At 39.0% G+C, this 27,336-nt stretch overlaps 1 long non-coding RNA gene across 1 annotated transcript; it reads left to right on the top strand.

Annotated features, from left to right (window-relative positions):
• Positions 2,986-4,834, top strand: LOC109819640. Its single transcript, XR_002241568.1, has 2 exons — positions 2,986-3,016; positions 4,512-4,834. It is a non-coding gene; the product is annotated as an uncharacterized LOC109819640 (long non-coding RNA).

Below are 27,336 nucleotides of genomic sequence, written 5' to 3'. Positions count from 1 at the left end.
CATATTTCTAGGATTGTCATTTAGGGATCTGTTTGTTTGTAATAAATTACATTAAATGTTTCAGTAATTAAATTCCTGATGTAACATTTGTTGCCAAGAAATCAACTTAATTTGTTTATGATTATATGCCAATATATTGTGGCAAAACCATATTTTCATGTTAGAAATCCATCGTTTTATTGAAAATTATTAGCACAAAACCTACATAAATTTGCTATAGACAGAAACTTAGGGGCACGTTCCGATGATTTACTTATTCTAGATTTTTTTTGAAGCGTTGTAATTTCCTCCCACAAATTGCTGTAGCATTTACTGTTTCTAGTAAAATGTAAGATCCCATTTACATTTCTATTTCTTCATTATAAAGTATAAAGCCCTTTAGTAGCATATTTCGTACTATTCTTTCACCACATACGATTGAAATAATTAGGTATACGCTGATAGATCATTTTCCTAAATAATCTACCTAGAGATAGACTCAGTGTTGTGCGCGCTCATCTTACTTGCCACACTAAAAGTTGTAAACTTTACTTCTCCGTCTTTTGCGTACCTCATTTGTGCTAAACGAACCGACAACTAATGCCACATCAAAACCCGTTTATTTATTAGATTAAGTTTCTCTGTAGACTCTGTTGACAAACCATATGAAAATCTGAGAGAATCATTTCCTAATAAGATTAAAACATACCCTTTTCTATATCCCTATGAGTTTATTACATTGGTAATTGGATCTCTGGCATTACATATCTATCATTTACCGGAGTTGTTTTACTCATATTATGACCCATCACACAATTAAATTAAGCACTCCCACCGTAGTTCACAGGGTAAACGAAAGCTAGCAAAATCAGTAACAAGGGAAGGAGGGGACTAAACTTCGTTACGAAGCAGGTTATTAGATCGCCGGTAATTTCTAACGCCCCCCGTCAGCGAACACGTCATATTCTTCCGCGACCATGTGATAAAAAAAAGAAACTTTGCTACAGAGATGCCCAAAATTATGGCCAATAAAGAGGACAAGTGAGGTGTCCCCCTCCTATTGGATAATGAGGTTGGCCATCATTAATGATGCGCCAACTCATTATCCAATAGTGTTGGGGGACACTCACTTGTCTCCCCTATTGGTCCGTATTTTGGTTAACTAAAGAATTTTGTTTCAAAAAAAAAGGGGACGACACGAATTCAGGCGCCAATAGAGAACGCGGACATAATTTATGCCAATTCCTTGTACAAAATAGTTTGCTATAATTTTAGTAATGCCAGCGCGGTTTCTCCATGCGGCTTGGACTGCTGACCTCCGCTCCCGTTTTGACGGGAATGGCAGGAAGCAACCGCCACCGCGGCGAGAACGAAAAATTGTAAAGCAAGACACGAGTGCACGTACCCCACGTGTTTCTGCGAGGAAAAGGTCCGTCACGTACGACGGATCTTTCCCAATTCCTCCATTCGCTCGGCGCCCCGTGCTCCCTTCACACGGGCAAGTACGAAGGTCCTTCCCCACTAAGGATTATTATTTCGGGAGATGGTTGTTTATTTTGTTGTTATATATATATAATATATATATATATATATATATATATATATATATATAGAATATGGAGGAAACTTGTACCATTTCTAAATTGAACTTCGTAGCTGAGTGTGGTCAAATCTAGTCCATCATCATGCATTGGCAGACGAGAGTCTCAATCACTATTCACCTAATTTAAAAAGAGGTCCATCTCAATGCATGATGTATGGTCTAGATTTTGACCACTTCACTACCAAGTTCAATGAAAAAACTTAGTAACAAGTTTTCTCCATATTTCATATATATATATATATATATTATATATTTATTATATATATATATATATATTATATAATATAATATATATATATTCATATTACTAATTTTTCATAAGTTTCTTTTTGAGATGGAGTCACTAGATTCATATAACTACCTAAATACGACTTACTGATATGTTTGTGATGCATATTACAAATGGAATAAATCATATGTGTTAATTATTTTCGCATAGCCAGAACGGGCTTTAGTGGATCACAACACAAGCCGTAATATAGCAAAAAAATAATAAAGAAAGCGTTAAAGCAAGCCAGGAAAAGGCACGTTGATAAAGACAAATGTAAGCAATCTCTAACAGCTTCCTATTTCTCACTTTTGGAGAAATTTGTTAGGCTTTTTAGCCCCAACAGATTCTCCATCGCATTCCCCAAAATAGGGATGGAGGAGAAAAAATTGGGGAGCTTTCCCAAATCTGCAGCATTCTCCAAAATTGTATCGAGAAAAATGCATTCTTCAAAATGGGGACAGTTGTATGGACGGTGGATTGTAAAATTAGTTTGGAGAATATGCTTTCTGTTCCCATTTTTTATAAGAAAATTTTAAAAGAAGCTGTTGGAGATGCTCTATAACACCGCTAATGTACCAAAACAAATTTAGCAAATGCTTTCGTGAACTAAATCACACAATCACTTCATCAGAAGTATGTATTATGCAAAAAGCGTACTGACGCGTTCTCTTCTGAGTAAAGCGGGTACGCGTCTTGGTTCACGAACCGACCCCACCCCTTTCAACCCCTATAAAATACCTCCTCCCCTGTTCTCCTCCCAATCTCCACCCCTTTCAAATCTCTCCTCCGTCCAAAGCCATGAGCTTACTACAACAGCTTAGCCAGCCACCGGTCGGACGTCCCTCCTCCTCAGGGTAACATTAACTGCTCCTCTTTCTGTTTCCTTTTCTAGGGTTAGGTTTTTTTTTTTTTTTTTTTGCCCTTGCCCTCTGGTTTCGCTGATCGGATCTAGGGTTTTGTTGGTGGGCTTAGGTACCCGCAAGAGGGATACGCGAAGGACGCCTACCGCCGCGGGGTACCCGCCTCAGGGCTACGCTCAGGGCTACCCGCAGCAGGGATACCCGCCTCTAGGGCTACCCGCCGCAGTACGCTCAGCCGCCGCCGCCTCAGCAGCGAGCAGCAGCAGCCAGACAGCAGGCCCTGCCCTCTTTCATGGAGGGATGGTCAGTTTTCTATCTCTGTTGAGATCTCTCTTTAGATCTAGATATTTCTCTGTTTATTTTCATTTTTTACTATTTTTTTAACCGATATAGAAGATCACGCGTTTGGGTTTGGGGATTTTCCCGGTGCTTTCTAGGCCGTGCTATCGTGCGCTCATCGGCCCGCCGCCACGAGACTGCGTTCGAAAGATTTGTTCTTTTTTAAAATCTTTTGATTTAGCAATAGATGAAGTCTATTTTACTTTATGTTGTTTATTTGTCGAGGCATCTTGTGATCCTGAGATGTAATTTAACAAAGAGGGGAAAGGTTGGCGGAACCGGGGGAAGAGATTGAAAACCAAAATAAGATTAGAAATTCTGATTTTTCGAATAGATTTCAAGCATAATTCCCTCAAAAATTGGTCAATAGGACAATAAATGCGCCCTTAACCAGATGACAGAATCAAATCGATTCGATCACCCCCTAAATTTAGGTGGCTTTTGGGGGGTTTTTCTGAAATTCACCCAAATTGACTCTGCAAAATTCGATCTGAGGCAGGCGCACGCTAGAGAGCACCGTGTTATTGTGCGCCATGACAAGGGGTTGTCGACGGTGACGTGTTCGTGTTATTCTCTGGCTTTGCGAAAAGATGACATTGACGTGATAACAACTCCACCTTCTTCGTTGATAATTCCGATAATGCCCCCCTTTTATTTCCCGAAATAGCCCCTCTCCCATGAGTTCTTCGCCTCTTGGTCTTGTCCAAGTACGACACGGTGGCCCATGATAGCACGGGCCACCGGTCTTTTCTATCCTACGCCAGGCTGTCAAATTAGACTTTTTCCCCCCACCGAGGTACCAAAGTTTAGGTTTGTTTATTAGCGCATTGTGATTGGGATGAAATAAAGGCGACAGCCTCCGCGCTCCCAAAAATAATTTTGGGAGTTTCGATGGCACGTATCGTAATTTCTATGAATAAATTTCTCTCTCATTTCCCGACATGGTAGAGCTACGGTTATTTCAACTTTCACGGTCACATTTGTAATTTATGAGGCTTTTTAGGGGTAGTTAATAGCTTGACTTCGTCTTCACCCCTCATCTTTTCAAATTCCCCATCCATTGCCGAGGGATCGTGCAAAGAGGCGATCCTCAGCAAGTTGGTCTCGAGTTCGACCCGAGATCCATAAGCAATTACTAGTCTTTGCTATGTTATATCGTCTCATTGCCGAGGTGTAACAGGTGCTTCCTCCATCAGCTATTGTCCGACTTTAGTAATTGAATGATGACTTTTAGAGTAGGAATTTTATAGGTGAAAATTTGGTGGTCAAGAGTAATTTGGTGTCCAGGAGTAATTGAATGAGGATCCAGAGGAATAATGTGTTTTTTATTTGGCTATTCCAATAATACCATTTCTAGAAAAAAAATTTATTGTATAATTTCAGGAGTATAATTTCAGGAGTACCGAAGCAATCCTCATAATTAAAAGCTTAACCTTTTTAATTTTGTCTTGGCTTGCAGTTTGGCTGCCCTCTGCTGTTGCTGCCTTTTGGATGCATGCTTTTGATTTGAGGGGATTGGGCATGAATTGATGAACCAACTGTGAGATTGCCAAATTGATGAAGCAACAATTCAGCCTGTGCCCGGTGTCAATTCTTTGTTTTCAGGACTTTGTTCGTGGTGTTATTGTACTTCCTTTTCATTAGAGCGACAGTATCTTCTTATATAAAAGCATGTGTGATATATTGAGATTATATATCAAATCTATTATCAAAAGTATACATTTGCGTGTAGGGTTATTATGTTGGTTGCGTTAATATCTTCGGATGCATAATTCTTTGATACATCTCCGGATGCATAATTCTTTGATACATCTCCTTTTTATGCGCAGTTTGGCTATTTGCTTTTGTCTGAGCCTTTGTTGAATTTGAGACTTTTAACATATTTCTGGTTGAAAGCTTTTTAATCTCAATAGTATAATGTTCTATAATTGTTCAGGTGGATTAATAAGATCGATTCATTATGAGAAGATGTGATTGATGAGTTATAGAAAAGTCAAGAAGGGGAAAAAAATAAAAAAGTTGTGCAAGGCCCCAAAAATTAGAAGGTCATGTGTTCCAACCCCTGATATTAATTTCCTTATGTTCTTTATACACTATCAACGCAACAGTGAAAGATAAAACCTAAAAGTACCCCTATGCAATCTCTCTCTCTCTCTCTCTCTCTATATATATATATATATATATATATATATATATATAGAAATATGGGTTTGCTTGGTACCAAGCACAAAAAGTTATGCTTGGTAGTGATGTGTGACATCCCCCTCCACTCATTCAAATATAGGACTATATTCACATGAATAGTGAGTGGATGAGAATGTGACACATCACTATCAAGCACAAAATTTGTGCTTGGTACCAAGCATACCTATATATGTAGAGCAATATGGGTATGCTTGGTACCAAGCACAAAAAATCATGCTTGGTAGTGATGTGTGACATCTCCCTCCACTCATTCAAATATGGGACTATATTCACATGGATAGTGAGTGGATGAGGATGTGACACATCACTATCAAGCACAAAATTTGTGCTTGGTACCAAGCATACCTATATATGTAGAGCAATATGGGTATGCTTGGTACCAAGCACAAAAAATCATGCTTGGTAGTGATGTGTGACATCTCCCTCCACTCATTCAAATATGGGACTATATTCACATGGATAGTGAGTGGATGAGGATGTGACGCATCACTATCAAGCACAAAATTTGTGCTTGGTACCAAGCATACCTATTTTTCTCATATATATATAGAGATTAATGGGTATCCTTGTCATAGGAGGGGATTTCTTCCTATGACGCCTCTAAAATCACATGATTGAGCGACATTGTGGATGATCCGTTCCGTTGAACTTGATCTACATATTCTAAAACCCCAACACACCAAGTTTGGGGTGAACCCGTCGTCGTTTGACCCTTCATCCACTCGTATCAATTTTAACGGTTTTGAATGAATAGAACTTTTCACATGGCTCGATGGAGGGTCAAACAACGACGAATTCACCCCAAACTTGGTGTGTTGGGGTTTTAGAATATGTAGATCAAGTTCAACGGAGCGGATCATCCACAATGTCGCTCAATCATGTGATTTTAGAGGCGTCATAGGAGGAAATCCCCTCCTATGACAAGGATACCCATTAATCTCATATATATATATATTATATATATATATATATATATATATATATATATATGAAGACAATGGAGAACTTGGTACCAAGTTGCTGCCCAAGCAACTTGGTTAGTGATGTGGCATAATTTTGCCCCTACATCTACATTGGAGTTGGTGAAGGGTGGTTGAGGCTCTATCTTCGAGGTGTGATGTAGGGGTAAGATATGCCACATCACTACCAAGTTGCTTGGAGCAACTTGCGTACCAAGTTTCTCCATTTCTCTCTCTCTCTCTCTCTCTCTCTATATATATTATATACTATATATAATATATATAATATATATATATATATATTATATATATATATATATATATATATATATATATATATATATATATATATATATATATATATATATATATATATATACTATATCCAGTGGAGTCCAGATCTCTCATCCCCCCGCCCCCACTACAACGGAGTCCATAACCATGACTGGATCTCTCCACTCTCTTCCCCACTCTCGACTCCCTCCCCTTTCTCACTCTCACTCAACTCTCCCCCTCCTCTACGATTTCCCCCAAATCCTTGCTACTAATTTCACATTCACATTAAAACTCCATCGTCCTCTCAAACCATAAACCTAATTCTCCTCTGTTGCCATGACCACCATCGTCCTTCCCTCCTCCTCCGTCACTCCCACCACCACAAAAAAGCCCTCAATCCTTATCCATTCTTGGCCCCACATTAAAATCACCTCACTGATAACTTCGCCTCCAACGAGCCCCGTCTCAACGGCCCCCATCTCTTTCTAATGATTTTTCCTTTATATTGGGTGCTTACATCAATCAATCAACACTAAGCCAAGATCTTTTCAAGGAGTGCATGTTTGCGTCGGAAATCAATTTTATTGTTGAACCCATTACAACATTTATCGTTTACACAGCTTCAAAAGAGTTAATCTTTTTATAAGATTCTCGTTACGACAAAAAAAGATTTCCTAGAAACACACGCAGAGATCGTTTTTTGGTCACTGCTTGCGTGTGATCTTTACCTTTGTCGAGGACGCGTTAGCCCGTGGACCACCGATTCACAGATCCAGATTAATCGTGAAGAAGACTCAGTGTTCTTATTTGGTTTTAGAAATAAGGACAGAAGTAAATAACCTCAGCAATGTGAGATTAATACTCTTCTCGAGATCAAAACAAGGTTTGATCTCAAGAGAAGGGGTGAAGGCCTGCAGATCTCTCGAAATCTTCTTCTTTATGTTGAAGTTCACCAATATCTTGCCTTTTTCTCTCTGTATTTCGTGTCTCTCTGCTCAAAACATCAACACCTCGCCAAAGAATTCAGATCTCGTCAATCACACGTCCCTCCCTCGTGCATAAGGATGCCAAAGGGAGATTTATAGGCTTCGGATGTCGTGTTTGTGGATAAGAATTTGTGATTTGAACGTATCTTCAGTTTATAACAGCTTTCCCGTGTTTAAGGATATTCCCAAAGCAGTTAGGAAGCCAGTAGACAGCACGAATCCTGAGAAATCCATCAGAAAATACATTGGGGCACCCTCCCTGTGCGAGACGCATGTTGTGTCTCGCACATGAGTGCGAGACATATGTTGTGTCTCACCGGCAAGACACATTATTGTGTCTCGCAGGTGAGACACACTGATGCGTGTCTCGTTTCGCGTTTTGTCGATTTGCGCGTTCCGTCGTTTCTTCGTTCCGTCTTTTTGCGCATTCCTGTTTGGTGGGAAAAATTAAAAGATGGAGAACGGAGAATTGAATTTGTAGTATTCTCTCTAACAGACTTAGAAAAGAATTAATTACAATTATCTCAATGCAATCTCTCTCTAACAAACTTAGAAAAAAATTATTATCTTCTTGTATCGGATTCTTAATTTACAAAAGAGAGAAAGATCAACGAAGATCATTCCCTTTGTATAAAACTGGGTTCTTCTTGGTGTCGATGGAACGCCTCCCTCAAATGCTTGCGTCGAGTTTGCTTTCCATTGACGATCCGAACGCTTCACCTCGTGGAACGTTGTCTTCGCCTCCTGACTCAAAGTCTTGGACGAACTTGTGTGGCAAGTTTGAAACTCTTAACGAGTTAGGGAACTCTGAGCGAGTTATAATTCTATGAAAGAGTTGATTGATTTAACCGAAAATTGGTTTGTATGCCAAGGTTGATGAAAGCTCCAAGAACAACTCCGAGTGACTGAAGATTGCCGAGATCCTTCTTCTGCCAAGAAGCCTTGTGCTGATCTCCAAAAGATTGATCTGAAAAGCTCCTGAACTCAGTTGAGTTTATGATATTTATAGGGGATTAAGGGGTATAACCGCCCCCTTAATCTGCTCCTTAATGGGGAGGGTTTATGGGGTGTAACCAACCCCATTAAGTGGAAATAATGGTTTTAAAACCGTTCAGGTTTTTTTGAACCAGTCAAACGCAAAATCCGTGTTCTGGACCTGGGACGCAGAGTTGAACTCTATATTTGAGCCTGAAAACGCAACCATAAACTCTGCGTTTTGAGTCTGGAACGCAGCCACGAACTCTGCTTTTTGAGTCTGGAACACGGTCACAAACTCTGCGTTTTGAGTCTGGAACACAGCCACGAACTCTGCGTTTTGAGTCTAGAACACAGCGATGAAGCATGTGTTTTGGGCTGAAAACGCAGCAATGAGCTCTGCATTTGGATCAGAAGAGATCGTTGACATGTAATCTCTTTTGTCAGAGCCTTACGAAGATCGTCATTTTGTAATTTTCGCTCTAGCTCCTTGAAATGTGAGAATCATCAGATTGTAATTCCCGCTGTGAAGGCTGTTGAACAGAGCTTTCATTGGTTGTCGTGACGGTTGTTTAATTGGAACCCTCATCGATCTACGTGAAAATCTTTAGATTATAGCATTCGTCTGTTGTCGGGAAAGTCGTTCGATTATAACTTTTATTATCGAGTTGTTGATGTGAAAGTCGTCAGGTTGTAACTTTCATCATTGGTATTTGATAGTGATCAACTATCTGCAGTAATTTTTTAGACAGCCTACAGAACCCCCCTCCAAAGTTTTCAAAAGTTCGCAGTTGATTGGGACGAATTTTCAGAATACTTTGGATCTCAACTCTGATCTTGGAGCTATTGATTCCTTATCATAAAGGAGTTATTCTCTGCACCCGCTTCGAAGGCATCTTGGTTGAAGGGATTTGCTACGTAGGACCCGTGTGAGGATGAGCTTCAAAGAGAAACTATAGCGACGGTACAAGCTACTCGTGAGTAGAAACTCTCAAACGTCACGTCACGGCTCACATTCATTCAGCTGATGGGCCTGCAAACATTCATAGGATTTTTGACAAACCCTCAGCCATCAACGGATTTGATAAGCCTTTACCGACTACCGTTTGAGTCGGGCTAGTATGTGGGTTGTCTAAATCTGTTCTACATATAACATTGTGCTAAAAGAATGAACTCTCTTAAACTTAGTGTCGTGACACCGAATACATAGACTTTGTTAATTTCACAGGAATGAACTACCCAGCAACGCGTGTTAGGAGTAGGCTTATCTCTAATTAGGGATCGAGATAAAGTCCCTCATGCGTGAAAGATATGGATTTTTGGTCCTACGATGTTGAATACATAGACTTCGTCATTATTACGGGAATAGGTTACCCGGCAGCATGTGTTAGATGCAAACTTATCTCTAATTAAAGATCAAGATAAAGTCCCCCATGGGTGTAAGACATGAATTCCGGTGTTATTAATAACAACCTGCTACGATATTGAATACGTAGACTTTACCGCTATTTCTTCCTGTGTTATGTTTTCACTTGAAATACTGCAAGAAAGTTGAAAGTACCAGATGTGTAGTATTAACTTAGCATGAATTTTCACTTAGAGTGAAATTCAAAAAATTTCTTTATTATCACTAGGATAATTCTAGAAAATCTTTAATCCGCTAGGGATTTTATAATAAAAACTTGTTATTCTTGTTAAAAAAGGATTAACAAGTTCATTGGGAGGTTTGACTGTTAGAGATGTGATGTTAACCCAACAATATTTTATAGGTCTATCGTTCTATTAAAGAGAGTCGATAAGTTGATTTAGTCGTCAGATATGTAATGTTAACATAACGTCATCATAAGTGTAATATTAACGTGATGAAAGGATTGGTTGTCAGAGGTGTGATATTAATGTGACAGAATTTGTTACGATCGGAGCAACTTTATGAACTTATCATCCTATTAAAGAGGATTGATAAGTGGATTGTCAGAGGTGTAATGTTAACATGACATCATCAGAGATGTAATATTAACGTGATGAAAGGATTGGTTGTTAGAGATGTGATATTAACGTAACAAAATTTGTTACGATTGGAGCACCTTAATGGACTTATCATCTTATTGAAGATGATTGATAAGTGGATTGTCAGAGGTGTAATGTTAACGTGACAAATTGGGAGTGATGTAAGCTGAATTCATACTTCGTGGGGATGTAAATCGTCAGAAGTATAATGTTAACTCGACGATGTTTGTAGACCTGTCATCCTATTGAAGAGAATTGACAAAAAGATTCGTTACTCTTAATCCAGCGGATTCCAAACAACCAACCCCTAATCTTGATTAAGACTTAGCAGGGGAGGAATTTTACAGTTGACAGATGTGTTTTGTTAAACATAACAACTTAAAAGATTTGTTACTCTTAACCCAAGGGATTCTAAATAACCAATCCTCAGTCTTGATTAAGACTTAGCAGGGGAGAAAAAAAAGGATAGATATGGCACATCGCCTTGTGGGCCACTATCCATCAAGTCAAAATAGAGGCACATCACCTGGTAGGCTACTATCTGACGAGTTTGACTATCAGAGGTAATTGTTAATATGATAGTTTTAGTAGAACCACCATCCTATTGAAGAGGATTGGCTTCAATGGCCGTAGTATCTTCCCCTTCTGATTGGGAAGATTGGGCTTGGTCTCATTGCTCAGTTTGATCCTACTTACCTTGTTCTTCAGCTTTGACCCTGGCAATAATTTTCTGAGAGTGTTCACCTTAAGAGATAAGTTGTCTCTAGGAATATCATTCTATAACCCTCATTTGTGCTAGAAGGTTGGTCTGCAAGTTGTGTCGACAGGTCTCCACTAGGATAGACTATGTCATACTTGACAAACATCGAAGAGCCATACTTCGAAACCTCGTGACGAAGGCTTTGATGGGCACCTTCTTCTTCTGCCTAATGGTAAAAAGGGTATGGATGGAGACTTCTGTATTGTCTTTAAAGAATCTTAACAAGAAGAGTCTTTCTAGATCCGTCCACTTTTGGATACATTCTGCAGACAGTTTCATGAACCATTCAAAGGTAACCCTCTTGAGGGTGCCAATGAACAAACGAGCCAGTATAGCATCATTCGATATCACATTCTCAGTCTGTGACTTAAAATGATAGATATGTTGGTTCGGTGGTCTCCTACCGTTAAAAGTTCGTAGCATCGGGACTTCGAACTTTGGAGGATAAGGGGCTGTATATTATTCGGCAGGATAGGGCCTAACAACTCCCTCATCTCGGAGCTCGCTTCTATTAGCGATGACATTAAGATGAGCTTCCAATTCTTCTATTTTTGTAGGCTAGAGATTCTGCTCGTTCTCTCTTCCTTCATCAGAGGAAGATTCTAGGTTGTGGACTTCTTGGTTAGAAGTAGAATCATCAACCACTTTTTTCTTCCCTTTGCTTGTGTGAGGTCGGGATGAAGACGATTTTTCTCTCTGGGAAGATTCTTGTCTGGGTGACGAATCTATCTTCTGAGATTTGGTCTGCGACGATTTGAGTCATCAGGGCCAGGAGTTCATTGATAGCCTCCTGTTGAAATTTGATCATGGATTGATGTTATCAAGTCTTTCCACCAAAACATCATGGTTTCCCACCATATAAGCAGGGCTCTCAGGTTCTTCGAATGAACTAGAGGATTAGGATTCTATGATGGCTGAATGTTCATCATCAGACCCAATTCCTTTAGCCAGCTTTCGATAATCGACGGGTGGTATGACACCCTTCCGAGTCCGAGTATGTTCATAGATTCTATCAGACTTACTCCGGATCTCTTTCAAGCTAGAGGATTGGTCCGTCTCTGCCTCATCGGAGCTACGGATTGATGATCGCCCTATACTCACCATGTTAGAAATTACTTCAAAGTACTCTTCTTCCGAAGTCGTCTTCTTGTGGGAACGTCTTCGCTTGTACTGGTTTGACAAGGCAACATTCATCTGTCAGCTGAATACTGCCGGTTTGGTCGCATGTGAGCCGCATTGACATCCTAAGAGGACCGTAGAAATCAGTCATTCGTATTGGCATGAACGAGAGACTCGTATCAGTCTTTCTGTTGATATGTACTCTCTCAAGTTTGTTACGGAGGCTTGAGATGAGTTACTAATTGATCATGAGGTTTGAACTGGAACCCCCTATCTATGATTGGACGGGACTGGCTCCTGGTGAACATGGACCTTCTTGAGATGCCTTGAATCTGTAGACTTTTTATGTCCGCCCATCAATCTAGTCACACTACAAATAACCCAGTACGGGGGTCTCGCTCTATTGACAAGATTGTGGACATATCTCTCTATTAAAGAGAGTCGATAAGTTGATTTGGTCGTCAGAGGTGTAATGTTAACATGACATCATCAGAGGTGTAATATTAACGTGATAAAAGGATTGGTTGTCAGAGGTGTGATATTAACGTGACAAAATTTGTTGCGATCGGAGCAACTTTATGGACTTATCATCTTATTAAAGAGGATTGATAAATAAATTGTCAAAGGTATGATATTAACATGATAGGAATTTTCTGCGATTGGAGCAACTTTGAGGATGTACCGTCATATGAGTGATGTTAACTTGACGAGTTTGTGGACCTATCGCTCTATTAAAGAGAGTCAAAAAGTTGATTGTCATAGGTGTAATATTAACGTGATAGGGATTTGTTATGATCGGTGTAACTTTGAGGACTTATCGCTCTATTAGAGAAAGTCAATAAGTTAATTATCAGATGTGCTATGTTAACGTGACAGAAGTTTGTGTACTTGTGATTTAAACAAGATTTTGAAGACTTAGCGTCTTGCTGGGAAAAATTACGATTTGAGCAATTTTTGTTGGCCTTTTTGTTTCGAAGATGTTTAATAAATAATTTACTACTAATATTGTTTGTTTAGTATTTGTATTTTTGTATTTATTGTAGATAAACAATATGTTGGAGGATGGATAGAATCGAGCTTTCACGATCATATCTAATGGAGGTTGGCGGAATAGTGAAGTGAAGCCTTGCTATTCAAATTGAAGATCCAAGTTCGAGCTTCATCCGTAAGTTTACCAAGAAGAGCTTATTGAAGATCAAGATCATTGCTTGGGTAATTTAGTTTAGGTTTTATATTATGTGTGTTGATACTTTAAGCTCAATCATATATATATTTGGTTATATATATATATATACATGTTTCATATTTATCATTTTGTCAAATGCATATTGTGCAAAACTTTATTTTTGCATAATATTGAGTTTTTGGTTTATAGACTTAACAACAATAGTTTATATCTTTCATTAAGTCTATAAAATTATTTTACAAAGTTTCAAAATTTGGTTTATGTCAAAACATCAAATTTCAAGTATCTCATATTTTCATGTTTTAGATATATTTGCAAAATGATGATATTTTACAAATGGGAGGTAATTTTTAAAAACCAGTTTTTGTAACATGTGTATTATTATGTCTACAATCATTTCCCAAAGTTTCATAATTTTTGGAATTTGTTTGCTATTTTTATAGGCAGTTTAAAAATTAAATTTATTGTTTTAATCAGGCTGATATAGTGTTATCAGTCGACTGATGAATGTGTTAAGTCGACTGAAGAAATCGCCTGGAATAATAAAAAGTTTTTGTTTTGTTTCGGTCGATTGACCAGTCGACTGATGAGGTCATCAATTGACTGATAAAGTCGTCAGTCGACTGATGAGCTGGAAAATGCCTCTAACGGTCAGCTCACCAGTCGACTGATGAAACCCGTCAGTCGACTGATACTGTAACGACTAGTTTTTTTCAGTCTGTTCTAGTTTTGGGTTTTGGTCTTTTTGCCTTATTTTCTCTTGGCTTTGGGGTTCCTATAAATACTCCCACATATCCTCAGTTTCATTTAGTTAAAAGAATGTTTTAAACAAGTTTTACAAGGGTTTAAGTTTTGTTTAAAATTGTTTAAGAGTTTGTTTTAGTTTAGTTTGTGAAGCAATTTTCACAAGAGCAAAGATGAGATCATCCTCTGGTATTTGAGCATTCACTCTTCTTCCTCTCTCTTGTTATCTATAGAGAAGTTTTCCTAAGCTTAATCTAGCTTTATATTTATATTGTTTGATTATTATTTTTCTAAGCTAGAGTTTATATTGAGTTTAGTTTGATTTTGATTTATTAAATCTCATTGTTACACACACCCAATTGAGCTTTAAGTATTTACATACATAGTATAATTTATGTTGTGAGAGATTGTAACATTGAGTTATGCTTAATTGAGTTCTCGCCTTGTTTAGAGAACAATCATTTATTGTGAGCTATTATTGTGAGGTTCACTTTGTATTACACTAGTACACCAAGAGGAGTGTATGGTGAGAGATGGGGTCATCCCAAGAAGAGTGGGGTAGATGGTAATGCCTAGAGAGAGGTTGTAATTGCTAATACTTGAGGGAGACACGGGTTAGAGACCAACATTTGAGGTGGTAGTTAGTGTGTTTACATTGTGAGTGATTGTAAAGTTTTCAGTGAGCTAGAAAACCAAGTTGTGAGGTGTAAACGTTATTCGGGTAAGCGTAGAAAACCCGGTTGTGATAATGGAGATCTCCTCGAGGTGAGGAGCAGAGACGTAGGTCGTGGGGATCGAACTCCGTGATCATATCGTTTTTATTTACGTTTGTCATTGTCGTTCCTTTATTTTCGTACTTATCATTTATATCGCCTTAATCAATTGCTTGTTGTTTATATTTCCCTTTCACTTTACTAGTTTGTTTACCCTTGTGTTACTTGTATATCCTTGCACATATATCTTGTTGTATATCATATTTGCTAGGATATTTGTTAGTAAGTTTTTTAATTAGCATTAAATCGGATTAGGATATATTTCCCTCTAGGGTTCCTTCCTAGAGGCATCAGGGTGCTTTCAATTTTGAGGACCTATCATCCTATTGACAAGAATTGATAAGTTAATTATTAGAGGTGTATTGCTAACGTGATAAATTAGGAGTGATGCAAGCTGAATTCATACTCCATGGGGATGTATATCATCAGATTAACTCAACGATATTAAAGATTCATTACTCTTAATCCAGTGGATTCTAAGTAACCAACCCCCAGTCTTGATTAAGACTTAGCAGGGGAGAAATTTTGTAATTAACAGAGATGTTTTGTTGAACATGACAGCTTAGAAGTTTTATTACTCTTATCCCAAGGGATTCTAAGTAACCAACCCCCAGTCTTGATTAAGACTTAGCAAGGGAAGAAAAAATGGATAGACAGGGCACATCGCCTTATGGGCCACTATCCATCAAGTCGGAATAGAGGTACATCACCTGATAGGCCACTATCTGACGAGTTTGACTATCAGAGGTAACTGTTAACGTGATAGTTTTGATGGATCCGTCATCCTATTGAAGAGGATTGGTGGGGGAAATTTAGAGAAAATAGACTATTAGAGGTAATCATTAACATGATAGTTTTGATAGACCCGCCATCGTATTGAAGAGGATTGGCTAGAGAATTTAAAAAAAAATAGACTATCAGAGGTATGTTGTTAACTTGATAGTTTGGTGGATCTACCATCCTATTGAAGAGGATTGGCTTCAGTAACCATAGTATCTTTCCCTTCTGATTGGAAAGATTGGGCTTGGATCCATTGCTCAGGTTGATCCTACTTACTTTGTTCTTCAGCTTTGACCCTGATAATAATTTTTTGAGCCTATTCAACTTGAGAGATTAGTTGTCTCTAGGAACGGCATTCTACAACCCTCATTTGTGCTAGAAGATTGGTCTGCAAGTTGTGTTGACAGGTCTCCACTAGGGTAGACTATGCCATACCTGACGAACATCGAAGAGCCATGCTTCGGAACCTCATAACGAAGGCTTTGACGGGCTCCCTCTTCTTTTGCCTAGTGGCAAGAGGGTATGGATGAAGACTTATGTATCATCTTCAAATAATCTTGACAAGAGGAATTTCTCTAGATCCGTCCACTTTTGGATACATCCCGCTGACAGTTTCATGAACCATTCAAAGATAACCCCCTTGAGGGTGCCAATGAACAAACGAAACAGTATAGCATCGTTCGATATCATATTCCTAGTCTGTGACTTGAAATGATAGATATGTTGGTTCGGTGGTCTCCTACCGTCAAAAGCTCGTAGCGTCGGAACTTCGAACTTTGGAGGATAAGGGGCTATATCCCATTCGGCAGGATAGGGCCTAACAACTCCCTCATCTTGGAGCTCGCTTCTATTAGCGATGGCATTAAGATGAGCTTCCAATTCTTCTATTTTTGTAGGTTGGAGATTCTGCTCGTTCTCTCTTCCTTCATCATAGGAAGATTCTAGATTGTGGGCTTCTTGGTTAGAAGTAGAATCATCAACCACTTTTCCCTTCCCTTTGCTTGTGTGAGGTCGGGATGAAGACGATTTTTTTCTCTGGGAAGATTCTTGTCTGGGTGACGAATCTGTCTTCTGAGATTTAGCCTTGTCTACGACAATTTGAATCATCAGGGCCATGAGTTCATTGATGGCCTCCTGCTGAGATTTGATCATGGATTGATGTTAATCAAGTCTCTTCATGAGATCTTCAGGATATTCTACCATTTAAGTGGAGCTCTCGTGTTCAACAAAAGAACTGGAGGAATATATAAGACTCTACAATGGCTGAGTGTTCATCATCAGAGTTAGTTCCTCTAGCTAATTTCTGATAATCAACAGGGGGTATGACTCCCTATCGGGTCCGAGTGTGTTGATAGATTCCTTCAAACTCACTCAGGATCTCTTTGAATCTAGAAGACCGATTCATTTCTAATTTATCAGAACTAGGAATTGATGGCTTCCCTCTACCGACCATGTTAGAAGTGACTCTAAGGTATTCATTCGCTGAAATCTTCTTCCTATGAGAACATCGTTGTTTATTGGGTAACACTATGTTGGTCAATCGGTCAAACACTGCAGGCTTGACTGCATGTGAGCAACATTGACATCCCAAGAGGACCGTAAAAATTATTTGTTCACTTTGGCATGAACGAACAACTTGTTGCATCGGTCTTTCTCTCGATATAAACTCTCTCAAATCTGTCGCAAAGATTCGAGAAGAATTGCTCACTGATCGTGAGGTTTGAATTGGAACCCCCTGCCTATGATTGGACAGTATTGGTTCCTGGTGAACATGGATATTATAGAGATGCTTTAAATCTGTAGATGAGACTTCTTATGTTTGCCCATCAATCTAGTCGTGCTACGAATAACCCAGTACAGGAATATTGCTACCCGGTCAGCGAGCCGGGAGTCTAGGGGGTGGTACGCCCCTGGTTAGGAGGTCCAGGGGGGTAGACTACCCCCTGGCGGGGTTCGGGGCAACACCCTGAAGATTCACGGTATACATCAGATTTTGTATTGGATTTTATTATTTAGGCCCACATCTGTTGTTTAAAGTCCATATTGGTCACCCCAAACACGACTTGACACATCGCGCAAAAAACGCAAGGGTCATGTTTGGATTGAAGAACGCAGGAATGTGGTCTGTGTTTTGCTGGTAAAACACGCCTCTGCGGGTTGCGTTCTGGCTGGTCAACTATCAACACAGTCCTGAGGCTTGCGTTTGGATTCTGGAACGCTCTCTTGAGAACTACGTTCAGGCTGATTAACATGGTCTAGAGACCTACATTTTGGTTCTGGAATGCACTCCTGAGAGTTGCGTTCTGTTTGGAAAACGCGTCATAGAGAACTACGTTTTGGTGTTGGAACGCGTCCTTGAGGACTGCGTTTTGATTTTGGAACGCTCCCTTGAGCATTGCATTTTAGTTGGTTCACGTAGGGCTCGTATTTAGGTTCATCAACGTAAGGCTTGCGTTCTGGAGCAGAAACACAGAGCTCTTACTGAGGCTCACAAACGTATAGCTCGGGTTGATTGAAGGATCGGCTCTCTCAAAATTGTGTTCGTCATCGGGATCTCCTCCTTCATCGGGCAGCATTCTTCTTAGCATGTTTTAAGGCTTTTGCAGCTACATCACCATCTGTATTGGTCAAGTTAGTCTCGGTGGTAGGCCTCTTGTGACCCGATACCTATCGTGTTGGTGCGGGTATGGAACCTTTAACTCGGTTAATGAGTTTGGTTGCTGCTGAGCCTACTCCTTCAGAGGAGAGACTATCCGAGAGATCTGGTCCAAATGAGAGGTCTTTCTTTGGTGGTTCGGCAATGATTGGAGCTTTAGTCTCCTTGAAGACTTTACGGATCTTGTGCATAGCCTTGGGACTAAGGGATCCGGAGGGGAGTATCTCCTCGTACTTGGCTTGATCAAACTCCACATCAAGAGTTTCGACCATGGTTCTAGCGAGGTTAACGTTGGATTGCGCCACCACTTCTTCGTCAGTGAAGTTTGTCCCCAGCGGAGTCGTCAGTTCCTTTGCTTTCTTTTGGTATCGGATGATCTTCTTTGACTCAGATGATTAAGTTAATCGCATCTTCTTCATCTTGAGTTGTATCTGGGAACTTATAGGTAATTTTTGACTCCTACAGATACCCCCCTCTAAAGTTTTCAGTCTCCTCAGTTTTTTATCGAAGAGTCTGGAATACTTTGGATAAGATAGATGATAAACACGTAAAATATGCATTGTCTTAGTGTATTTCAAGCATGATTTACGAGTGTTTAATGCATATTTCGTGTTTAGATCGAGGATACTGCTGTGGTTTGTGTTTTTATATGTAGGTATTGGCTCAAGATTGAAAGATTTGATGATTGTTGGAAGTTATACAAGAGTTTGAAGCAATAACAAGATTTCGAAGGCATGGTTCGTGAAGAAAATGGATGCACAAGTATGAAGAATTGGAAATTCAACCATGATACAGTTCGAATTAAGAAAAACTCAAAAAATGAAACTTGTAGATCTCTTCAACAGATTTCCAACGCAATTTTAATCACCTCATTTCGAGGTCGGACGAAGAAGTTACGGCCAAAATACCAAAACCTGTACAAAGAAGCACAAAATCAGCAAAACAGCCCCTACCACACCCTGGTGTGGTGCAGACCACACCTGTGACGCGGGAATTAGTTATTTTTTAGATTTTTAGGGATATATAAATAGATGTTTTGACTTAGGGTTTTGGATATATTTGGTTATGTTCTCTTAGCCATCAATTAGCAATTATTTTAGAGTTCAAGTATTGAAGAAAGACACTAATTTCTTGTACAAGATTGGATTACAAGTTTTGATTTTGAAGATCTCAATTGAAAGACGGGTTAATTCTTTCCTCTCTTTGATTTATTTCTTCTTATGATTGATTTGTATAATTATTTGATGTATTCTCTTATCCCAATCATGTGTGAGTAGTTTTCTTGTCTAGGATTGGGAAAGAACCCAACTTTTTGGTGATTGATGATGAATTGATATAGGTTCTTGGTGAAAGTTTAAATTTTTAAACTTGATTTCTAGTGTTTTAATTTTGTTGATTCGCTTGATCACCGTATTAGCAATCATAGGTAATTAATTGAAGGATTAAAAGGTGAAGATTAATATCGGATCTCTAGAAATTAAGCAGGGAGCTCGAACCACGAAAGTAGGCTAGATTCCTTGGGAATTTGATTTGGATTAGCATAAAGCTTAATGGGTTTAATTTAATCTTGATTCCACGAAAGTAGGTTAATTGAGATTAGATTAATTAGGCACGATCTTTAGACCTTGAAAGAGACTTTAGATTAATTTAGGCTAATTCACCCTTTCTAGTTTAAACCAACACCGAGAACTAAAATAATTCATCATTGAGCATCGAAGTTGTGGTGAAAACCCAATCCTGGCTCTTCATTATATTGAATTCCACCTGATTAGTTATTATTTTATTTCTTTTAATTTTCATCTCTTCGGATATACTCATTAGTTTAGCTAGTCGAATAACGTGAGATTTGGTAATTAACCCTAGTCCATGTGGGATCGACCTTGATAGCTACAACGAGTCCGTGCGCTTGCGGATTTGCCCTATCAAGTTTTTAGCGCTGTTGCTGGGGACTACGGTGTTAATATTGAGTGCCTACGTTATTAAGCTAGACTAGATATTTTTTTTATTTTTCTTTGCTTCTCACTTTCTTTTATGCAAGGGAATCAAACAGAAGTAAACGACGAAAACAATCCTGAACTATCGGTGACTCTTGCAAACATAAGAAGGTCTATAAGGGAGCAAAGGAACACAGAACAAGCTACGATGGGAGATCAAAATCAGCTTCTTAAGGATTTCGCAACCCCAAATGCTCAAGGCACACAATCAAGCATTACAAGGCCCAATGTTGAAGCTAATAACTTTGAGCTGAAACCATCACTGCTCTCAATGGCTCAGCAGAATCAGTTTGGAGGAGGTGCTACTGAAGACCCGAACCTCCACCTATCGATTTTCTTGGAGTATTGCGACACTTTGAAACTTAATGGAGTGACCAATGATGCTATTCGACTCAGATTATTTCCGTTCTCTCTAAGGGACAAGGCTAGGGCTTGGTTGCACTCATTGCCAGCTGGGTCCATCACCACTTGGGATCAATTGTCCAGAGCGTTTCTTGCAAAGTATTTTCCTCCAAGTAAAACAGCACAGATGAGGAACCAGATCACAAGCTTTGTACAGAAGGAAGGAGAGTCACTTTATGAAGCTTGGGAACGCTACAAGGAATTATTGAGGATGTGCCCTCACCATGGACTGGAGAAGTGGTTAATTGTTCACACCTTCTACAACGGGCTCACTTACAACACACGGATGACTGTTGATGCTGCTGCAGGAGGAGCTTTGATGAACAAAACAATAGACGAGGCATACACTCTCATTGAAGACATGGCTCAGAATCACTATCAATGGGCGAACGAGCGTGCTCCTCAGACATCAAAAGGAGGCAAGTATGAAATAGATGCTTTAGACCATATATCCTCTAAAGTTGATGCTTTATTTAAGAAAGTTGAAGGTTTGAGTATTAATTCTGTGGCGTCTACTTCAATTTCATGTGAGATATGTGGCTATGTGGGTCATTCTGCACTTCAATGTCAATTAGGAAACCCCCCATCCATTGATACTTCTGGTAATGAGCAAGTTAACTATGTTAATAACTTTAATCAGAAGGGAGACCCATTCTCCAATACTTATAATCCGGGGTGGAGGAATCATCCTAATTTTTCTTATAGAAACCCACCTGGAAATCCCATGCCTGCATCTAATTTTGGTCCACCTGGTTTTCGTGCTCCTCAATCCAATTTCCCTTCTCAAAAGTCAAATTTGGAAAATATGATGGAGAAGTTTGTGACGACTCAATCAAAATTGAATGAAGAGTTTAAGCAGCAACAACAAACCACGAATGAGGTGGTGAAACAATTGGCCTCTAAGATGGATTCCCTAGCTACGCATAACAAGATGTTAGAGACACAAATCACCCAATTGGCACAAAATGTTAGCTCTTCCTCTAGGCCTTCAGGCATGCTACCTGGACAACCCGAGACAAATCCCAGGAGTCATGTGAATGCTATAACTCTTAGAAGTGGAAAACAATATGAGGGACCCAAGATGAAGGAAAATGATGGGGTGGATGGTCATCATGAAGAAAAAAATGAAAATGTGATAGATGTGGATAATGAGACTCAAACACAAGAAGAAGAAAAAGTTGAAAAATATGTGGCCCCCGCTCCTTACAAGCCTCCTCTACCATTTCCCCAAAGGTTAGCTAAGGCTAAGTTAGAAAAGCAGTTCGGAAAATTCTTGGAGATTTTAAAAAAATTGCACATCAATATCCCGTTCACTGAAGCTATCTCTCAAATGCCTTCATATGCTAAGTTCTTGAAAGAGATCCTATCCAATAAAAGGAAGTTGGAAGAATACGAGACTGTGGCCCTTACTGAGGAGTGTAGTGCTATCATCCAGAATAAGCTGCCTCCTAAGCTTAAGGATCCAGGTTCATTTTCTATTCCTTGTGTTATTGGTAATGTCTCTATTAACCGTGCTTTGTGTGATTTAGGTGCAAGCGTAAGTTTGATGCCAATGTCCATCTATAAGAAGCTTGGCATAGGAGATTTGAAGCCAACCACGATATCACTCCAACTGGCGGATCGATCGGTAAAATATCCGGTAGGTATACTTGAAGATGTACCTATCCAGGTCGGTAAGTTCTTTATCCCGGTCGATTTCGTTATCTTGGAAATAGAAGAAGATTCTAACATTCCAATTATTTTAGGAAGACCCTTCCTTGCTACTGCAGGTGCTATAATCGATGTTAAAAATGGAAGGCTCTCTCTAAATATTGGAGGGGAGACGGTGGAATTTGATTTAAGCAATACTATGAAATTCCCTCTAACTAATAAAATTTGTTACAGGGTTGACGTCATTGACAAGTGTACACATGAGCAAATTGCAAACAATAACTCAGCTGATCCACTTGAGAAATGTTTGGTAAGTGATGGTTCAATAAATGATGAAGACCCCGAGGTAGCCGCGTATGCTCAATCTTTAGAATCAACATCAACTGCTCCACTTCGAAATGCAAAGCTTGAAAGATTGATGCTAGAGCCAAAAGGTTCTATTTGTGAAGAGGATAATGCACCAAAGGTAGAATTAAAACCCCTCCCTTCCTCTTTAAGGTATGAATTTCTTGGCCCTGATTTTACTTATCCTGTGATTGTGAATGCATGTCTGAATGAAAATGAAACTGATAAGTTGCTTAGAACACTTAGGATGCATCGCAAGGTCATAGGATACACCATGAACGACATTAAGGGAATTAATCCATCAATTTGCATGCATAGAATTCTCTTGGAAGATGATCATAAACCCTCTATAGAACACCAACGTAGATTAAATCCTAACATGAAAGAAGTGGTTAAAAAGGAAGTGCTTAAGCTACTAGATTCTGGGGTAATCTATCCTATTTCTGATAGTGAATGGGTTAGCCCGGTTCATGTGGTTCCTAAAAAGGGAGGTGTGACCGTAGTTAAGAATGCAAATAACGAACTTATCCCTACTAGGACGGTTACGGGTTGGAGGATGTGTATTGATTATAGGAAATTGAACAAGGCAACCCGAAAAGATCATTTTCCACTTCCCTTTATAGACCAGATGTTGGAAAGGTTGGCTAGGCATTCATATTTTTGTTATTTAGATGGCTATTCGGGATTTTTCCAAATTCCTATCCATCCTAGTGACCAGGAAAAGACCACTTTTACCTGTCCCTATGGGACCTTTGCTTATAGGCGCATGCCTTTTGGTCTTTGCAATGCCCCCGCCACTTTTCAACGATGTATGATGGCCATTTTCTCTGATTTTATAGAGGATATTATGGACGTGTTTATGGATGACTTCTCCGTGTATGGAACTACTTTTGATGGTTGTTTATCTAACTTGTCTCGAGTTTTGCAGCGTTGCGAAGAAGTTAATTTAGTCCTAAACTGGGAGAAATGCCACTTTATGGTAAGGGATGGAATAGTTTTAGGGCACAAGGTGTCTGAGCGTGGAATTGAGGTTGATCGATCAAAAGTGGAAGTCATTGAAAAATTGCCTCCACCAACGTCGGTTAGGGGAGTAAGAAGTTTCTTGGGACATGCCGGTTTCTATCGGCGTTTCATCAAAGATTTCTCAAAAATTTCAAAACCCTTAACTAACCTTCTTCTTAAAGATGCTACCTTTGATTTCACTGATGAATGTCTTGATGCTTTTTGCAGGTTGAAAGAAGCATTGATAACAGCTCCTATTATGCAACCGCCGGACTGGAATCTCCCATTTGAAGTCATGACTGATGCAAGTGATTATGCGGTTGGTGCTGTGTTGGGCCAAAGGAAGAACAAGATAGTTCATGCAATTTATTATGCTAGTCGCACTCTTGATGAAGCCCAAGTTAACTACGAAAAAAAAGAAAAAAAAAACTAATTCGAAAAAAAAAGATGAATAAAGTGTCATCTTTATGGTGTATGTAATTGCGGGTGTCGAAAGAATTCATTATGGCATACTAAAAGGAGTAGTTGGAAGAAGTTCTTTAATAGATGATGGAGTTTGTGTAGATGTCATTGATCTTACTTTGAGATATAATCTTTTGCAATCATAGCTCCACTAGTGATAGGCTTTCAACCAATTCCAAATATATATCCTACCTTTTGACCCTAGCCCCGTTACAACCAATAAAAGACCTCATGATTTTGTTGCATGCATTAGTTTTCGAAGTGGTGGAGAATTGAGATGAAATGCAAGCTTATGGATTGAATACATCCATTCGGAAGAATTTTGAGCGATACAATCCCATCCTTAAATACATGAGAGATTGAGAGTCCACTTATCCTAAAGTGAGGTCTACCAATTTAACTACCTGAAGGTCTCAATTTTAGTACTTTGGGATTGAAGCTAGTTACATGAATTTCTTTTTCCTACTTTGACTTGAGAATTGGATAGGATGGCTATCCTTGACTTGTGACGCTTGTGATCGTAAATAAATTTTGAAATGTGATTTTGTTGAGAGTTTTGGAAATTAATTTGTTAAGTCCCGATGAAAAGTATTTGTTTTGTGATATGTTTGATATTGGTTAAAGGATTGATGAGGGGGTGATCCCTACTCTATTTGGCTTCCACTCCTCCTATTTTCTTTATTGTCTATTTGTTTGAGGACAAGCAAAAGTCTAAGCTTGGGGGAGTTGATAAACACGTAAAATATGCATTATCTTAGTGTGTTTTAAGCATGATTTACGAGTGTTTAATGCATATTTCGTGTTTAGATCGAGGATACTGCTGTGGTTTGTGTTCTTATATGTAGGTATTGGCTCAAGATTGAAAGATTTGATGATCGTTGGAAGTTTTACAAGAGTTTGAAGCAACAACAAGATTTTGAAGGCATGGTTCGTGAAGAAAATGGATGCACGAGTATGAAGAACTGGAATTTCGACCATGATGCAGTTTGAATCAAGAAAAACTCAAAAGATGAAAGTTGTAGATCTCTTCAACAGGATTCCAATGCAACTTGAATCACCTTATTCCGAGGTTGGACGCAAAAGTTATAGCCAAAATACCGAAAACTGAAGAAACAAGCACAAAATCAGCAAAACAGCCCCTACCACACCCTGGTGTGGTGCAGACCACACCGGTGGCGCGGGAATTAGTTATTTTCCAGATTTTTGGAGACATATAAATAGATGTTTTGACTTAGGGTTTTGGATATCTTTTGTTATGTTCTTTTAGCCATCAACTAGCAACTATTCTAGGGTTCAAGTATTGAAGGAAGACATTAATCTCTTGTAGAAGATTGGATTGCAAGTTCTTATTTTGAAGATTTCAATTGAAAGACGGGTTAATTCTTTCCTCTCTTTGATTTATTTCTTCTTATGATTGATTTGCATAATTATTTGATGTCTTCTCTTATTCCAATCATGTGTGAGTAGATTTCTTGTCTAGGATTGGGAAAGAACCCAACTTTTTGGTGATTGATGATGAATTGATATAGGTTCTTGGTGAAAGTTTAAATTTTTAAACTTGATTTCTAGTGTTTTAATTTTGTTGATTCGCTTGATCACCGTATTAGCAATCATAGGTAATTAATTGAAGGATTAAAAGGTGAAGATTAATATCGGATCTCTAGAAATTAAGCAGGGAGCTCGAACCACGAAAGTAGGCTAGATTCCTTGGGAATTTGATTTGGATTAGCATAAAGCTTAATGGGTTTAATTTAATCTTGATTCCACGAAAGTAGGTTAATTGAGATTAATTAGGCACGATCTTTAGACCTTGAAAGAGACTTTAGATTAATTTAGGCTAATTCACCCTTTCTAGTTTAAACCAACACCGAGAACTAAAATAATTCATCATTGAGCATCGAAGTTGTGGTGAAAACCCAATCCTGGCTCTTCATTATATTGAATTCCACCTGATTAGTTATTATTTTATTTCTTTTAATTTTCATCTCTTCTAATTTACTCATTAGATTTAGCTAGTCGAATAACGTGAGATTTGGTAATTAACCCTAGTCCATGTGGGATCGACCTTGATAGCTACAACGAGTCTGTGCGCTTGCAGATTTTGCCCATCAATAGACCATGTTTTCAATCTTGTGTGAAAAGGACATGTAAATGGCTTCAATTCTTTGACTTCTTCGGCTTTCAACTTACTCGATATTTTATCAAGTAGTCTGAAATACTTCTGATGATGCGTTTATCGCTTGATCATCATCAAGATCTTAAACTAAAACTGGTGCGTTGATACCTGAATTAGCTCGTGTCGTTGAGTCGACATTGAATTGATCATCTTCATCGAGAGTTTGTACCTGAATTGTGATTGAACTCCCAGGAGTGAGTTTGGCATAGAATTGTCCTGAGCCTGATTTTGGCGAAACCGTTGAATCGTTGACCGACGTTGACCTTCGTTATGGCGTGAACACGGTTTATACTCGTACGTAACTGGAATCTACACAGTTTAAGCTCTTAAGGTGTTGGAGCATAAATGAGCAATTTATACTCATATACTTCTCAGAGTTTGGGAAGAGCAAGCTGAGAATGCATCAAAGGCTCGCCAGGTTGAGTTCTTTGTGTGAGATTTGATTGTAGGACCAGCTGTATATGCTGATACGGCTACAATCTCAAAGTCTACCGAACATCTTAAGGTGCTCGAGTCACGAGACCAACTGATAAAGCTGGCGTGTCAGTGACTATTAAAGCAATGTTATGGAGGAGGAGGTTACCAAGGCCTTGACTACCACCGCAGACTCCATACAAGTTGAGAGTGAATCTATCGTCGCGAGCTGCTTATTATAGGTTTTTTGGCAAACTCTTAGCCATCAATGAATTTGATGAGTCTTTACCGACTATCGTTTGAGTCGGGCTAGCATGTAGATTGTCTAAGTCCGTTCTATATGTAATGTTATGCTAAAAAAATAAACTCTTTTAGACCTAGTGCTAGATACTGAATGCGTAGGCTTTGTCATT

Source organism: Asparagus officinalis, chromosome 8 (assembly GCF_001876935.1).
Source record: "Asparagus officinalis chromosome 8, Aspof.V1, whole genome shotgun sequence".
Lineage (NCBI taxonomy): Eukaryota > Viridiplantae > Streptophyta > Magnoliopsida > Asparagales > Asparagaceae > Asparagus > Asparagus officinalis.
This window is presented reverse-complemented; position numbering and strand designations above follow the sequence as displayed.